Raw genomic sequence first — 13028 nt, 5'->3', positions numbered from 1 at the left:
GTCAGTGGACATTTTAGGGTAGGTGTTCGAGCCAAGATGAAAACTTGTCCTGTACCACTTCTTCCTATCCACAAATCTAGAAACCTTGGGGAGTAAGTAGTGGGTTTTCCTATTACAAAAACTATCCTTGAGGATATATCTAAAATCTGCCTTTTTTATTTATATTTGCTAACTATTTTGCAAGCATCAGTGGTGCTACCAATGAAGAGAAATATTGACTAAAATTCGTCCAATGGCGTCGGAGTAGTTGTAATCCCATCTCTTATCGTTGCGCTGCCATTGGTTAAAAAATGACAATTTCTCTTCACGTGATTATCTCGTCGGTCACAGGTTAGGCCAGTGGCGCTACCATGCGACGAACGTCGCGACATATGCCGTGAAAAATCTTTGTTCTGGTACGTGAGAGATTGGACTGGGACTAGTCCGCCACCATTGGTTGACATTTTGTCAAAATCAAAATCAAAATTCATTTATTTCAAGTAAGCTCAATTTACAAGCACTTTTGACACGTCAGTTGACTATTTGTAAATGTCTTCACGAAATATGTTTGGTCGCATGTTACGCTTACTGGCAGAGTCAAAGAAATTAAGTAATCTGGCTTATTTATTTTTTTACTCTATAAATGTCAATTTAAAGGTTCAGATTGAGACATAATGAAATTTTTGAATTATTTTATGCAAAATAAATCCTCAAAGACAATTGTGCCTAAAAAAATTTTACTATTCTCCAGTTCTGTGTTTGGGTAGCAGAAAGGTATAGCACAAGTTTTCAACTTGCCTCAAATACCTTCCCAAAAACTTCCACCGGCTCTCGGATACGTTTGTACAGTCGACCTTAATAATTTTACCGTTCATTGCAATGACAATAAGATTCAAATTCGTATGCAACATACTTATACTGTTTTAAGATGCTGTAAAGGTGGGTACAGATTGGTGCAATGCAACATGTAATGTAATATTCTGCCTTACATTGCATGTTCCCTGCTGCATTGGACGTGTGGCGCGCGCGGTATGCGCATTGTCTACGAATCAGTCGGCTCAGTCCTGCGCACACTGCGCGCCCCTTTGTGTTCGTACCAAAAACCGACAAATCTCGGATCGAACCGCGCAGGAGTTGTAACGCTCGGAGCGTGCGCGACCCAGACGCAGTTCATGCGCGCGAGGCGTCCAAACCACGAGCATTCGTGATACATTGCAGCAATGTGGACGTCAAATTCTTGCATTGCTTGTTGCATTATACATGTTGCATTGCACCAACCTGTACCCACCTTAAGTGTATACAATGTGGTTATTCCAAGAAAGACATTGTCATTCCGAGATCAAATTACACGCGCTTTTCAGGGAAAGGTAAGGATTTCTTGATTCTTTTACGATAATTATAATTTAGTGCTTACATACATAATATATGTGCCTAGTCATGCATTTATGCACAAGGTTTTTACTAGGTTCGGCTTTATCTATACTAATATTATAAAGAGGTAAAGTTTGTAAGTTTGTAAGTTTGTAACAATTTTTTGAAATGGGGTAATCTTCGGAACTACTGGACCGATTTTAAAAATTCTTTCACCAGTAGAATGCTACGTTATCGGGGAGTGCTATAGGCTATATTTTATATTTCTATCATATATAACTACTGAGATATCGCGGGTTTTCTCTTACAGGTCAGACCGAAATACTTACTTATTCGCATGCGCTGCCTCAACCATTGCGCATAACTGAAATAAATGTATGGAGGCTTTTTGAACCTTTAAAAGTTCTACAAAAAAGTCCGCGACACCATATATCTATCTTTTATATTTTAGCAGATATAGTACCTTTAGTACTTTAATAAATTATTTAAATTTTAAACTAAGGTTTACGTCATTATTTACACAACTAAACTTAAATCCTTATCAAAATAAATGATTTAATAATCACAAGGATATTATAGAGATAAGATTTGCCCTTTACAGTATGTTAATTAGTTATGTAGTTTCGGAGATAATACAAAATTTCTGAAAGTCGAAGAAATGCCACTATATGACGCCCCGCGGTTTCAATTACGTGGTTCCCGTTCCCGTATGAATATGAGGACCAAACATAGCCTATGACACTCGCAAATAATGTAGCTTTCTATTGGTAAAAGAATTTTCCAAATCGGTCCAGTAGATCCAGAGATTACCCCCGACAACCACACAAACTTTACCTCTTTATTAACCGACTTCAAAAAGGAGGAGGTTCTCAATTCGGTCGGTATTTTTTTTTTTTTTTTTTTTATGTATGTACACCGATTACTCAAAGACGCGTGGACCGATTTCAAAAATTCTTTTTTTGTTTGAAACGGTATAGTCCCCATTTGGTCCCATTGCCATCATGCTAAGATCTGATGATGGAATCTTGGAGAAATTGAGGGGAACTTTCAAAAATTATATGGGTGTCTAGTGTGTTCGTAAACTTTTCCATTTAGTACTTTTAAGCACTACAATTTCATGAAGGTTTGAAATCGATCTGATGATGGAGCCATAAATCAGACGAGGGAACTCCTCGACGATTTACAGCAGTTACCTTGTGTTTGGGCTTGATTTATTTATATTAATGAGAACTTTCCACGCAGATAGGTTGTGACTGTCATTTAGGGGTTTGGTGATGACCAAGGACAGTTAAGGGAACTAACAGTTTACAGTAACTACCTTGTGTTTGGCCTTGATTAATTCGTATTGCTGAGAACTTTCTACCTAGATGAGTTGTGCCTGTTATTAGGGGTCTGATGATGAAGACCAAGGTCAATTAAGGGAACCCCTTAACAGTTTACGGTAGCTACCTTGTGCTTGGGCTTGGTTTATTTGTATTGCTGAGAATTTTGTACCAAGATGTGTTGTGATTGTCGTTAGGCGTCTGATGTATTCGTTTGAGATGAAATTTTACACTAAAAATGGAAAAATAATAAAAATTTTAATAAAAAAATACAACCGACTTCAAAACCTAAAAACGTACCCACTAAACTAAAAAGCGAAAAATAACATCATTATATGTTCTACCGGCTGATCAGTATGAAGGCGGTGCTTAGCCGGTGTTGTCTTAATTTAAGCCATTTCTGACAGGACCACATGAACACACTGTCTAAAAAATCTAAATCTATAAGATATTCTCACATGGCTTGAATTAATACATCACCGGCTTAGCACCGCCTTCATACTGATCAGCCGGTAGAACATATAATGATGTTATTTTTCGCTTTTTAGTTTAGTGGGTACGTTTTTAGGTTTTGAAGTCGGTTGTATTTTTTTATTAAAATTTTTATTATAGTATTAGCATAGAAGTCGCTTGGGAAATTATAGTCTTTTGGTCATTGCACCACGCACAAAAGGCTGGACCAATTTTGCTGAGGGTAGGGATAGGATAGAGGTAGGGAAGGGGTAGGATAGAGGTAGGGTAGGGGTAATTTAGGGAAAGTGTAGGGTAGGGTAGGGTAGGGTACGGATAAGGTAGGGGTAGTGTAGGGTAGGGGCGAGGTAGAGGTAGGGGAAGGATATGGAACGTATAGGGTAGGGGAGGAGTAGGATAGGGGTAGGGTAGGGGTAGGGTACGGGTAGGGTAGGGTTAGGGTAGGGATAAGGTAGGGGTAGGGAAGGGTTAGGGTTAGCGGTAGGGTCGGAGTAAGGTAGGGGTAGGGTAGGGGTAGATTAGGGGTAGGGTAGGATAGGGTATGGATAGGATACGGGTAGGGTTAGGGTAGGTTAGGTTAGGTTAGGTTAGGTTAGGTTAGGTTAGGTTAGGTTAGGTTAGGTTAGGTTAGGTTAGGTTAGGTTAGGGTAAGGTGGGGGGAAGGAAGGGTAAGCATTAGCGGTAGGGTAGGAGTAAGGTAGGGGTAGGGTAGGGTTGGGTAGGTTTACGAGCAGGGTAAGGTAGAGGTAGAGAAGTTTACATCAATTTTTACGCGGACGAAGTCGCGGGCGTCCGCTAGTACAATACAAAATGGAAAATATCTCCTCTAACAAGTAAGTATACATTCGTTCCTTCCTCAGGTTTGGTTTTCTTGAACTTGCATATTGAAGACTTCAACATCATAGCTGGGCACCGTTAATCAAATAGTTAACTTCGTTAATCGCTTTTTTGTAGAGGATTAATTACTACAAAAAAGCTTCGTTAAACGTTAAAGCGCTTCATTTGGAAAGAATTAACGCAAGTTAAATTAAATTGCATTTATAAATCGTTGCGAAAATGAACTTATCAAATTACTCACTAAAAGGCTGACTACTGGATACTCTACCCTATAGTTTTGTTTTTGTTTCACTCGCTGCTACCACAGTAGATATATTACAAGCAGTAGTTGGACTTCATACTAATAAAGGTCGAAACGCGAGCTATACCTACGCAGCTCGTACGTGGGGTGATCGTGGGGTGAAGACCGTTGCGACTGTGCCGCGGTGACGAACGCAGTGTATTGGATTTTTTAATTATGACGACTAGGAAAAAAGTTATTATTTTTATAAAGTTTGATTAATATTTTGTATTCTAAAGGCATAATTTAATAAATATATATATAAATAAATGCTTAAATGATAAAATTGTCTAAATAGGTAAATGACGTAAACGTTAATATAATATTATTAAATAATTATTTATTAACTTCTTCATTTAGGTTGTTTTCTTTGATTATTATGTAATACATAGATTTAAATCTTATGACATGTATGTTTTGTATACCTGTATTTTAAGGTAATAAAGAAGTTACGTAAAGAAGTTGTTTGAATTTAACAACATTATTGTGTTGCTCATACTTTAATGTATTTGAATAAAAAAAGTAAAGAGCCAGCTGATATCAATATACTTATCCAGATTTTTTTATTAAACTACTAGCGAACCCGGTCAATCTCAATTTGTTTTTTGTAGTTCCTTCCCTACATGCCAAGTCAGGGTCAATTTTTTATCGTCTATTCTATAGTGTGGGGGTATCGTTATCGGTATTTTTGTACATTACATAAGGGGTTAAAGTGCTAACATAATCTACGGAACCCTACACTGCGCGTGGCCCGACACGCACTTGACCGATTTTTTATTATTTGGTCACCTAGTGTGGTGGTAATAGATAGATGGCATCACCAAAATAAATATATGAAGGTCCTTCAAGATCATTGATTAGTATCAGCCTTATTTAAATCTACCAATCAAAAAACAACACGCATTTTATTGATCACTTCCTATTTTACTACAATTTACAAAGTATTTTATTTGTTTATTTAAAAAAAAAGTATATTTACAATCACATAACTAAATGGAAACACAAAGTTGGCAAGTGTAATTAAAATGCTGGAGGCAGGCAGCCCTATCACATGTTTACGGAGCGCGCGGCTGTAGGTATTTATTTCAAAAATATGGCCGAGTTATTATACTGCTTGTAATATATCTACTGTGCTGCTACTCGCCGCCCGGCACTTGAAAGTTAATCAGTTAATCAAAATGTTAACTTCGTTAATTAACGATTAACGAGTTAATGCCCAGCTATGTCCAAGATACAAAATTCAAACTCCGTTTATTTTAGGAAGATCCGGTTTGTTTGAACTGAATAGTAACTCTACCATCTGTCAAACATCTTAGAGAATAACATTGTACTTTCCTTTTTTTAACCACCAACGCAAAAATTATTGTTATTAGTTTGATGTGTCTGTCTGTCTGTCTAGCAGTCTGTAATGTCTGTCTGTGGCACCATAGCTCCCGAACAGATGAGCGATTTCAATGTAGTTTTTTATGTATTAAAGGTGAGTTACGGGCGAGTGTTCTTCGATATGTTTGATGAAAATCGGTTGAGCCGTTTAAAAGTTGTGGGGGGTGAAAGTGGGGAAGAAGAACCGAATGTCTGCAAATATACTCGAGTGGGGTCTCAAATGAAAGCGCACTGAAAGAGAATATTGATGACTTAATCTTTTTTTTTTTTTTTTTATTCTTTACAAGTTAGCCCTTGACTACAATCTCACCTGATGGTAAGATATCGAAATCACCTGAAGGTATCGAGAGTGTTATTAATAATTTTATGACATTTTAGGGTTTTTCAAATTTTTTTTTTTAATATAATGTATGTACGTTACATTGTATATACGTACATGTTTAGAGTGGTTTATAGAGGGTAATGATTCATATGATTTCAAAATTATTTACATTTATGTATACTAACGTATGTAGGTATCTACTAACTACATACATTAATTGAATATCGTTACAATTATGTAAGTAATGTAGATACATACGACTCTACGTCTACTTATTTACTTTATTTTATCGAATTGAAGAGGATGCAACCAGAGTAAAGATATTGTGACGCAACTGTGCAAAAAAAATGTAAAAAAAACGGGTAGAAACAATAAACTTTTATGATTCTTTTATCGACATTAGTAGGTATAATTAAAATCAATAATTAATCATGTAAATACATTATTATACCGCACTTGCTCAGTACGTGCGGTATAATAATGTGATTGCGTGTTTGTGTGTGTGTGTGTGTGTGTGTGTGTGTGTGTGTGTGTGTGTGTGTGTGTGTGTGTGTGTGTGTGTGTGTGTGTGTGTGTGCGTGTGTGTGTAAGTGTAAATTATAAAGTTCTGTGTGACTTAATCACTTCTTTTTTAAGTTGTGTTTTAGATAGGTAAAATAAATCTAAATTGTAATAAACTTTATTATATGTTCGGGCCAGACGTAATACTATAGAATTTTGCGCATATATAGTATTACATTTGGGAACACTCAGTAACGCTGTGTGTCGACGTAGTGGTCTAAAAGATGAAGCGTTGATAGAAAAAATTGACAACAAGGAAGGGCAATCCAGTCTGCCTGTTAAAATTGCTTGAAGCAGTATCATATCACTCAAGTTTCTTCTCCTTTCTAGTGTGTCAATTTTGTAATGCCTGCAAGCATCCTCATAACTATTAAATATTTTAAATTCCTTGAAAGCCAAATATTTAAGGAATTGTTTTTGGATGGACTCAAGCCGTTGTGTGTGTATGACATAGTAGGGCGACCAGATGTTGCTAGCGTATTCAAGGGTACTTCGGACATACGCGAAGTATAGTGTTTTTATGGCTTCAATATTATTAAAGTTGCGTGTTACTCGCTTTATGAAACCGAGTTGTTTGTACGCTTTGTCAGCTACTACATCAACATGATCATTCATAGAGAGTTTACTATCAACGCTTATGCCTAAGTCTCTAACAGTATTAACCTTAACAATTTGCATGTTATTAATCTTATAGTCGAATGTTATTGAGTTTATTTTACGACTCAGAGTTATGTGATGACATTTATTAACATTTACAATGATTCTGTTTCTGGAGTAATATTCAGTTAAGGCATCAAGATCTTGTTGTAACTTATGACAATCATCCTGGCTGCGTATTTTAAGGAAAATTTTTTTATCATCTGCAAACAACAAGTGTTCGGCGTGAGCAAAGCTGTTTCCTATGTCAAACAGGTAAGCATTATACAAAAGAGGACCTAAAATAGATCCTTGGGGTACCCCTGAGGGTATTGATATAAAATTACTCCTGGCGCATCCCAATACCACTGCTTGCATGCGATTTTTAATGTAAGATGTGAACCATCGGTAGAGACTTCCGTTTATCCCTAAAGTGCTCAGTTTTTGTAATAAGATTACATGATCGACACGGTCAAAGGCTTTTTCGAAATCTGTATATATTACATCTACTTGGCATCTTTGATCCATACTTCTCAACACATAGTCAGTAAATATAGCTAAATTCGTAACAGTAGAGCGATTCCTCATGAATCCGTGCTGCTGGTTTGGGATCGACCTTGAGATAACAGGGCTAATGTGACTATAGACAAGCGTCTCAAACAGCTTACTCATAACATTTAGGATGGATATGGGCCGGTAATTCTCTATCTGAGTTTTTGATCCACTTTTGTGAATTGGAACGATTAACGCCTCTTTCCATTTATCGGGGAAGGTAGAGAAAGAATTTATAGATAAGTTAAAGATGATGGACAGAGGCTTAGCCAAAGAAGAAGCGCACTTACTTAGGAATATAGGGGGAATGCCATCACTGCCGGATCCTTTGTTGGTTTTTAGAGCTTTTAACAATTTACGGACTTCGGTTTCGTCAGTTATAATTTTGCAAATTGATTCATTTTGTGTCGTGCTGATAGAAAGCGGGGCATCGTACAATGTCGCAGGTTTTGCAAAAACACTTTCAAAATATTTACTGAACCCATTGCTAGCCGAAATTAAATCCGTGTATGTTGTTTGTCCTAGCGTCAGTTTAGTAGGGTAGCCAACTGTATTAGTCCTCAGAGATTTCATGTAGGAAAACAACATTTTCGGGTCCTTATGGATATAAGTTTGCATACGCTCAGAGTATGAAGAAAAGCACTTCTTCTGGACAAGTTTTTGTCGCGTCCTCAATATTGCAAACTCATCATAGTCTCGTGGGTTATTTCCCGTCTTCCATTTCCTGTGCTTTTGAAGCTTTTCTTTTATTATATGGATCAAAGACTTTGAGTACCAAACAGGAAAGTTAGATTTGAATTTTACTTTTACCGGAATAAATTGCTTTATACATTCGTTTAGGTACGAGTAAAAAATGTCTACTACGTCATTGATTGAATCCCCCAAAAGTACTTCATGCCACTTAATTTTAGAAAGATAATCGTTTATTTTTGTATACTCACCTTTAAAGAAGTCAGGCCGCTGAACAGGTTTCTTAGGGGCATTACGTACCAGTAGACTAGAGAAATTAAACTCGACACTCGGATGGTGTTTATCCTCAGGAACAAGGGGGTAGGTACATCTATGTACATTAAATTCAATGTTGCTAAATAACAGGTCCAAAATTTTATGATTACTGTTTTCAACAGTATTCTGTTGTTTTAGATCTGATAAATTGCATACATCATTAATATTTATGAAAGCGTTTTGCAAATCTATTGAGCCGCTTCTATTTAAAGCTGGCCCAGAGTCTGACCATGTGACGTTAGGCAAGTTAAAGTCTCCAGCCAGTATGATGTAGTCATTTGGATATAATGCAACTATTTCAGCAAGGCGAGAAGATATTGTAATTATTCGTGTCGGGAGACAGGTGTCAGGCGGCGCATAAATCAATCCAATATGGATGTTGCGATTTTGGGTTTTAATATATTCAGATGGTATAGTAGCCCATAGAGACTCAACACCTGGACAGGACCATTCATCATGGCGTTGGATGTGTAATTTTTTTGACGCACACAGTAACACTCCACCGCCCAACTTCTTATCGGACGTTTTAGGATTTCGATCGCATCGCAGGACGTCATATCTGCTGTCACATATCTCACCATCATAGATGCCACTCGTCAGCCACGATTCGGTGATTAAAATTAAATCATAGTCATTGTTTAGTATGCTTTGTCTAAAATCGTGTGTTTTGGTACGTAAACCACGCACATTTTGGTAAACTATTTTAATGGGCTCATAAACTGTAAATACATAATAAGTACCGTAATATAAATATTTTTAAAGCTTTATTAATGAGTTTTGTACGTGGTTTTGTAATTAGTAGGATTATTAGAGATCTGACATTCTTTGATTGAGTTACGTAGTAGTAATTTATTAATTTCGGGATTGATTCGTAAGTGTTGTATAGTCTGGCTGAGTTGTTCCCTGTGCAAAGTGTTAGGAGAAACTTACAAATATTATGTGTTTCAGAAAGCCGTAAGGTGTTCTTCGCGATGAATGTGTGTATGTGTGCAAGTGTGTTTGCAGAGTGAGGTGTGTCAGTAAGTTGTGTAAAATGTATTTTATGAGATATAAAAAGTTGAGTATTATTACTAATATTGTAATTTTTAAGCAAAATTGAAGACATTATTGGGATTTTAACAAGAATAAATAGAATTTTGCAAAATAAAATGTACAAGACTATTTGAACTTGAGCAAGTCTTTTTCCGTCTTTATAGATAAAGCTGGCGATTCTTCGAAAGTTAAGTTAGCGGACTTGGAGTGATAACGTTTGATTTTTTAACGATCATTATCAGATGTTTGTGTTAATGATAATGACCAAGGCCGGTATTTTTTATCTATAGGACTACTGAAAATTTTGAAAAAAGAAACTGTTCGACCCAGGATGCGAACGCCAAGTCACATAAGATAACCACTGGTCCATCGAGGCAGCACGCAGTTAGAAAGTTGTTCTGCCCATCTCTTCTGAGTTCTGCTTCTGCCTTCGGGCCCAGGCGATACTTCTGCGCTCGCCCGAAACCCCTGGTGATGCCGCTCAGGGCTCATTAATTCCATCCACTCCACGCCACAGTCCACTCGGGGACTGCGGCGGTAAATCTAATGCATAGCATTTTTTATCAATTATTATATATTATCAATTTTATCAATTATATACATATATTGCAATTATAATGGCAATTGCAATTATTTATTTATTTTATTTATGCAGTATTTTTTTTCTTTGGAAAAGTATAAATAATAAAATAATAAATAAATATAAAGCTGAACTGCATTCGAACTCTGGTTTAATAAGTTTTGCCCCTTAGCTTCACACCACTTGTCCAGTTGAGTCGTTCGGATAACGTCGAAATTGTGTTAAAACTTGATGCACAGCTTGGGTGTTAGGTTTATTTTCCGTTACGTAATTTCTTGATTCGATCGCCGCGCTCAAAACCCGCTGTAAAAATTATGCAATAACTTGAAACAATAATGTGTAGGTATCGTTTCGATTTATCATAGAAGCAATTACATTCTTACCTACCGTAGTTGAGTAGGTAAGCTACCTTTCAATCGAGTTGACCTTAAAAGCTTCTGTCCTTACTCAGACGGCCTCTAGGGTTTAATGGCCTAGGTGCATCGGTCATTCGCTTGCAACAGTTTATGCATGTGCACTATAATAGTATGGACTATAAACAATGCAAAGCTGGCGTTAAGCTTCGACCTCACTGTGCGTCTGCGACTGTGTTCATAATATCCTAATACCTCTATGATTAGTTTACTCTCTATTAGCCACTCAAAGCATTTTTTGCTTAGTTATAGATTAGGTTTCTTCGAACAGTGCGTGTTTCCAGTGATAATCTATTCCGAGATTTGGTCGCTAACTATGGGCCTCATAAAAAGGCTCAGAGTCACACAGCGGGCGATGGAACGAGCTATGCTCGGAGTATCAGAAATGAGGAGAGCCGCAGAAGAACCAAAGTCGCTGACATAGCTCAACGAGTCGCGAAGCTGAAGTGGCAATGGTCGGGGCACATAGTTCGAAGAGCCGATGGATGTTGGGGTCCCAAGGTGTACCCCGCACTACAAAGCGCATTGTTGATCGACGCCCCACCAGGTGGACTGACGACATCAAGGGAGTCGCAGGGATTCGCTAGATGCAGGTGGCTCAGTATCGTGACGTTTGGAAGTCCCTACAAAAGGCCTATGTCCTGCAGTGGACGTTCATCGGCTGATATGATGATGATGATGAATAGAGTAGTATGTACCTATAGGTCTATCTATACCCATGACTCCAATATTATACCCTTTGCCGGATGAGTGTCTTAATAAGATAATTCCGAAATGGATCATAGACAGTAAATATTTAAATGTACGAGTATAAATATTATACCAATTACCTACCTACCATTTACAAATAATGTATATATTTACCAATAGATACAGGGTCACAAATATCATGAAAAAAAAACAAACAAAACATTAAATATTAAACTTGATTTTTAATTGACCTTCTTACACTATATTATTATTATTATTATAAAAACCAAAGTATCTACGCATTGTTATATCTTTGACCCTGAACTGTAGAAACATTGCTCGTGACGAAAATAAAATAGATCTGAGATTAATGTATGGAACAAACAACATTTGTTTTGTTTAATATAATAGTGTTTATGGTCATATTTGGTTAAGGGCTTAACAAAATTTTCCTGTCGTGAGTAACTCACTCTTGGAAAAACAATTGCTTCATAGTGTGCCATATAGAATACAAATTAAACATTATTCTATTCAGAAAGCCTTGCAAACGCATTGCGTATTTAAGCAAACAGAGAAAGGAAGGGATGGAAGAAAAAGCTTGGGAATTTTAACAAAAATTGCCTATTGATTCAAAGATTATGAACAACAGACTAAAAACTTTTTATTTCCCGTTTACAAATGAAATAGGTTAATTAAAGGACCTTGTTCACCGCCATGTGGTATGTTGAATCAACTAGGTATTACATATTGTTCCGATAGCCGTTTCAGTCAATGGTCATATAGCGAAAAGCTTCGACCAAACAAAAGACGTTTTCGCTTAACTGCTGGATCAAGGGTTGGATACAGCAGGCAGTGTTTCTTGAGATGCGCGTATTGTGACGAGGTTCCTCACTATGGAGCCCTGACCTCCGGTTGCTTGGACATTCAAATGTCCCGCATCGGGAGGGTTGATTTTTTTTATGAAATTTTAATAGTGTTTTGTATTATATGTATTAATAAAAATTAAAAAAAAAGGAAAATATATAAATGAAAGAAAAAAAGATCTATGGTTGAATGTTTCATCAAATTCTACAATCAATACAATTGGACTCATCATCATATCAGCCGATGGACGTCCACTGCAGGACATAGGCCTTTTGTAAGGAGAAGGAATAACATCCTGAGCCGCCTGCATCCAGCGAATCCTTGCGGATCGCTTGATGTCGTCAATCCACCTGGTGGGGGGGTCAACCAACACTGCGCGTTCTATTGCGGGGTCGCCATTCCAGCTTGGGACCCCGTCCATCGGCTCTTCGAACTATGTGCCCCGCCCATTGCCACTTCATCTTCGCGCGCGCTTCGTTGAGCTATGTCGGTGACTTTGGTTCTTCTGCGGATCTCCTCATTTCTGATTCAATCACGCAGATATACTCCTAACATAGCTCGTTCCATCACCCGCTCTGAGCCTTCTTATGAGGACTAAATTCCAAAAACTACATAAAATTAGATGTCTGATGACTATGCGTGCCCTCGTTCTAAATCTACGACCAACAGAACATTATTATTTTGTGAATTTTCACTAGTAGCTTATAAGTATTGCAATACTGCTAAACTC

At 37.3% G+C, this 13028-nt stretch overlaps 1 protein-coding gene and 1 long non-coding RNA gene across 2 annotated transcripts in view; one reads left to right on the top strand and one right to left on the bottom strand.

Annotated features, from left to right (window-relative positions):
* LOC112044700 (ATP-binding cassette sub-family G member 1) overlaps positions 1 to 13028 on the bottom strand; it is a 77107-nt gene that overhangs the window by 24127 nt on the left and 39952 nt on the right. The window lies entirely within an intron of this gene.
* Positions 3173 to 3906, top strand: LOC128198792 (uncharacterized). The gene is made up of 3 exons (XR_008251495.1): positions 3173 to 3550; positions 3595 to 3714; positions 3790 to 3906. It is a non-coding gene; the product is annotated as an uncharacterized LOC128198792 (long non-coding RNA).

The sequence above is a fragment of the Bicyclus anynana genome, chromosome 15 (assembly GCF_947172395.1).
Source record: "Bicyclus anynana chromosome 15, ilBicAnyn1.1, whole genome shotgun sequence".
Lineage (NCBI taxonomy): Eukaryota > Metazoa > Arthropoda > Insecta > Lepidoptera > Nymphalidae > Bicyclus > Bicyclus anynana.
Note: the sequence above shows the minus strand (reverse complement) of the source record. Positions and strands in the feature narration are given on the sequence as shown.